Below are 5,803 nucleotides of genomic sequence, written 5' to 3'. Positions count from 1 at the left end.
TTCATGAGCAACCAGCTCCAAAAGCAAGCGCCAGATGATCTTTTTTTTAACAAAAAAACATATCTTACTAAGCCTCATTACCACTCCCTTTAACAAAAGCTTTCCATCTGGATCCGAAGGAAATCCCAGGTACCACTGCCTTTTAAGAGGGCAGAGAAAATGTGTTACCCATTTAAAGAGAGGAAGACTTTGCTGCCATCAAGGGTCCAGGCTCCTGGACTTCCTAACTCCTCTGTCAACAAGCCCCTCTGGCAAAGGAGTCAGGTGACTGCATGACAGCACACCAACCACTTTCAGTGTCACCTGGTATTGTCAACATACAGAAAGTAACAAGGGCTTTAGCAAGACTGTCACTGACCAGACTATGCTCCAAAATCATGTGGGCCATGGTTTTAAATGAAGAGCTTTGAAACCCTTTCTGTCAAGGGTTTGATCTCTACGCTTGCCATACTACCTGCCACTCTGAAGTGCCTTGCAAGTCACAAATCACCAGTGTATCACAACTCATGAGCTCTTCCTCTTGCGCGCTGTTCCTGGCTCCATGGACATAGGTCTGAATGGTACCACCACTCAGCAACATGCACGAAGGGAAAGTTTCAGCTGTGAAAATTTAATTGCACTTATAGATTGAATTCCTCTGATCCTCAGCATCCTGAACTGCTCAGGTATTGATCTGAGGAGAAAGGGACTACGAAGAAATTCTGGGATCCTGTCCTGTGGCAGGTTTTTTATTCAGGGGCCATTTATGCATGTCTTCATCTGCCAGGGAAGACATTACAAAGCTACTGAAGTGACAGAGAGTTTAGGCCAGAGAGGATTTCTCAGAACAGGAGGAACTGCACTGAAATAAGCAGAGCCAAGGGAAACTCGTCAGAGCTTTTACATAACAGTATAAAATATGAATTCACCAAAAGGTAAGGGCGAGATTGTCAGATTGCAGCTGGGCCAGATGCCAATGAGGAATTTGATTCTGCTGGTTCCATAGGTCAAACTTCTCCTACATTGGACCCACTCAGTGAATCCTCTTGGCTATATAGTCACAACAACCCTCGTAGCACTTTCTAGCTGCACCAAACTCACCATTTACATGTGGTCAGCTTGTTCAAAGACAGGATGCAAACCCACACCCTGGGTTTTTTGAAACAGTTGGGTATGCACCACATTTTCTGAGGATTTATGCACTCGTTAAATGGTTATCCCAAAGGTTAGAGTCCATTACATACAAACTATGCCATAGAAGAGAAGAACCTAACTGATAACTCTGTGTAGAACTAAGTAAGCAGAGCTGGCATGGCTGAGCTTTACAAAGCACTCTGGCACCGGGAAGTGCAGAAGTGTGCAGTTACACACCTACACAGCCTGACTTTCAGAAGTGCTGCATATCAGGAAGTTAGAATAAGAGCTACTGCATGCATCTTCAAATATCCTGCTCTATATCCGTATATTTTGGCCGTTTAATAAGTACATCATGTTTTCCACAGAAGTCCGTAGTAATAAACTACTGATATCAAGTAAATCAGTGCTTAAATGGGTTCAAGCACTGAAAAAATATAAAATCCCTCTTTGCTAGCAAATCATTGCTATTTTAAAAGAGCCTCTTGCTTTTTGAAATAACAGATACCAACTCACATACTGAATCCATACACTAATTAAGCACTTTGTACTGCAATATTTTACGTAGATGTTCAACGTATCAGTTGAATGTGTTTCAGCCAATGTGTGACGTGCATGGAAAATACACTGTCATTCCAGTGTGGGTTTTTTCCACCTACAATTTTTTTTTTCACTTTTGTAGGATGCAAAGAGTTACTGAAATAGCTGGCCATACATCTGGGAGACAAAAAACACACACAGGAAAATACAGCACAAGGGGAAGATTCATGAAAACAGGAAACATGAAGAGGAGAGTGAAAATATGTCAAAACAAAGGAGGTAATAGACTGTTAGAAGAAATGAGTTCACCGATCAGCAGAAGTTCCTCAAAAGCCTTCAGAGACCAGCAAGGTGACGTATGCCACTCCCAACACAAAAGAACAGCAACCTTTTTAACCTCCATTTTGCACACACACAAGGTATGGGGGACTGCCCATAGATGTGCTAACATGACACAGAATAACTACCTGTTTTCTAAGTGTATGCCTTACTAGAAAACATCAGCATTTAAAGAGCACTGCTAACAGTAAATGCAGATGCTTATGGCCACAGGTGCCCATCGTAGGTGCTTAGACCCAGTTAAAGCATCATTTGCAAACACAGATATTGCAGAGGACTTTTTGCTTTAACTGCACCCACAGCCTTTTCACCAACGTTTGCACAAATAGCCTTTTATTTGCCCAAAGCTTTGCCGGTGCTCCTGTATTTCCCAGGTAGACAAGAGTATTCATTTGCATCCCTCATCTTCCATGGTGGTTTAGCCCCAGGCAGGAGCCGGGCACCAGGAGGCCGCTCGCTCAGCCCCTCAACCCCCCCACGGGAGGGAGAAAAGGGAGCAAAATACAAGCCCCCGTGGGCTGAGAGAAGGAGAAGTTACTGCAGGAACCCAGAAGGCACAGTAAACAACAGCAGTAACAATCGGTACAACAGCGACCCGCGCCGGGCCTCCGCCCCCGGACCCCGCCCCTGCCCCTGGCCCAGCCCGGCCCCGCTGCTCCGGGCACGGTGTCAGCAGGGCAGCGAATAACCCCCGGCTGGGCCCGCGGCCTGCCCGGCTGCAGGGAGACACCAGCCCTGTCCCAGCCGAACCGGGACATTCCTTCCCTCATGGTTTAGTCCTTCACTCAGATACTTCGATAGCATTTTGTGCATTGGGATTGCTAGTTTCAAAATAGAATTAAAAATGGTAAATGCCCAAAGTGAGTATCCCTCAGACTGAGCACTGTTCACCCAACCTGCTCAGGCAGCGCTTCAGGGACTGATACAACTGTAGAAATCAGGACATGGTGCAACATGAGAAGCTGTGAAAGCAAAAGCCAAAAAAACAAGAGATTACACAGACTTTAAAGCCTGTCAAAGCAAAGCTCCCTCCACGTTTCTGAGGGGACCCTGAGATAGAGAGAGCCTTTGTAAGACATCATAACTTTATATGGAAAAGCAGCCCGGTATCGTGTGTACAAAGACAAGTTCCTTGTGTGGATTTTCTCAGTCTTCTTATCACAAAACAATCGAGGAGGATTTCAACTGAGGAGATGAGGTATTGCAATCCTTTGTAGTAAAGCAAACCCCAGACTGTGAGAAACTAAGGATCTGAGGGCATGTTAAAAAAAAAAAGCCAACAAAATAAAAACAGTTCAGTGTAGCCTCACCCACTGGCTTTCTTTATCACTTGCAGCAGATATGTGGACTCTCCCCATTTCACAGTGGATATTTCTCTCAGCCACAAAAGCCATTTAGATGAGTAACTCCTGCTGACTTTCAAAAGAGAGGTAAGCACTTAAATGCATTTGTGCCTTAAAAAATCTCCCCCTAGTGACACAGTAGTAAAATTAAGTCTCCAAGACTCGCAATAAAATGCATTCGCTGGTGCCCCGTGAAACATCCCAAATAAAAATCATACTTGCTTACAGGACTGAAAGCAGCACACAGAGCAGGGCATTACCTTTGTTCTTTGGGAAGGCCCAGCCTTCCTCTCTCCTCAACGACATGAAGGGGGATTTGCTCCTGGTACTGGATTTGTTCCCACTCAGGGCAAGGGGAACCATCAGGTGGGCCCTGCTGTCCCCCCAGGCACAATGCTCCTTCTCCTCCTGCCCAGGCAGAGGGGCAGGGAAACCTTGGGGACAAAGCCCTAATGGGCCATGGGCACCATGGTGGGTCTGAGGTGAGGACAAGATAGTCACCAGAGACAGCACACAGGGGTTCTGGCTAAAAACGTCTGTCGCTTCAGTCCAAAAAGTTAAGCTGCTATCCGAAGACCACACCATCTTCATGAACCTGTATCAACAAACGGCCTCTAAAAAGACTACAGGAGGTATCTCATGCTCCTTGGGATGGCTGCCCCCGAGGGGTAATGCAAACCGCTGTTAGATGCCAGCCTCTGCAACAGGGGGGTCTCCAGCAGGTCTCCTGGGAAAATGTGACCTTCAGCTCTCCCTCCAGCACTGCAACGGCACTGCCATAGCCACGGGTGTGTCATTTTACTTTGAAAAAACGTTAATGCCTTTTACAAACTTCAACTTTGGCTTCAAAGATACCCAAAAAAACTTCATTGTGCAATCAAGACCTAAACATGATCATAGAGTAAAGCTGCATTCCTGTCAGGCTGCAACAGATGTTGGGCCAAAAGAGAAATGAATACAGACCCTAGAACTTCATTGTAATCCAGGACCACATAGTATTACGTAAAGACCTGCCCCTCTCTGACCACAGGTCCTCCCAATAATCGGGCAAACAAGAAACACCCCAAGTCCCCCAGCTGAAAGACCTGTAGCAGCTGCCAAGGCTCTCCTGCAGATACATGCACAGCAACACGCACTTCAGACGCAGCGATCAGAAACTCTTTGTGACCCCTTCTCCAGCCCCTGGGAGGGAGCAGTACTGGTGGAGCAGCACTGCGCTCAGTGGAACATCCAGAAAGTGAATCCCTAACCACACATCTCATTTTTAAAAAGTTAATGCCCACCATTACCTGAAACACAGCTCTTCCACAAAGTGTTGATCATTCGCAACAACAATTAAATTAGGAAACACAGAAGGGTTTTGCAAAGAAGAAGAAAAAAAAAAAAAGCCACTTAATTGCACACAGTGCTGCATGACTTCACAGAGCAAAGCTTTTCTTTAAGATCTTAAGACCACCCACAAGCATAACACATGGCCTGGAACCTGAAGAGAATATCTGAACAGGGGTCTCAGCATAAGGATGGGAGGCAGGCAGTTTTGCTTGAGCATATGCAAATGTTTGTTTCTATGGGATCAAATAAAAATTAACTATTTGTTATGTCTGCTTATCATTTGTGGGAGCTGGGGGCTGCTTGGTAAAACAGGGAGAAATAAACCTTTGAAACCTGTGACACAGGAGGATTATTTGTCTGCGCACGGCTTTAGTCACAGGTTTTGGTGTTTTATGTATGGATGTTGTGCAGGAATAGGACAACAAGGGCTTTGTTCAACTTGATCATCTCATCAAACAAGGCTAAAAGAATAAAAGTTGGGATGCAAGACTAAATGGATATGATCTGAATGCATATTTGTGTTACATCTAATACAACTAGCATCATAGATGAACAAGATCAAATAAATGGTAAAACCTGACAAAGAGAAGAATAGATGGTGTGTGGAGCCATCTGTTTTGGAGGACACCCAAATCTGTCTGAATCAGGAAGGCCAAACTACCAGCTATTCTAAGATCCTCCATTCCAAGAGTGGCCTAATACGCAACTACACAATCAGCTTCTCTCACCATCACTTTGGCTGCAACTTTTTTGTGCAATTAAGTAATTTATTCCTTTCTTCATCCTCCTGATTCTAATGAATCCAAGCCACAAACAAGCCCCAGTTGCTCCTATTCAAGGAGTCTGATTGCATCTGGCAGTAATTGCTGAAAATCCTGAAGAGGAAACAGGGAAGGAAAGCATATTGTTTGTGGGGGTAATAGGTGAAGACCTGCCTCTCTTGACCTATAATACATTAGTGTCAGTGAACATTTGGCAGCCTTCAGATGATTAGCAATGAAGATGAATCAAGCAAAAAAAGAGGTAGAAATCTGCCTCATCTGAATCGCCAGAACTGCATAAATTTGCATGTTGATTAGCTGTTCTTTTGTCTGTGTTCCTAATTATTATGACACATTATGTCTTCATCATGCAAG

Source organism: Merops nubicus, unplaced genomic scaffold (assembly GCF_000691845.1).
Source record: "Merops nubicus isolate BGI_N331 unplaced genomic scaffold, ASM69184v1 scaffold11351, whole genome shotgun sequence".
Lineage (NCBI taxonomy): Eukaryota > Metazoa > Chordata > Aves > Coraciiformes > Meropidae > Merops > Merops nubicus.
Note: the sequence above shows the minus strand (reverse complement) of the source record.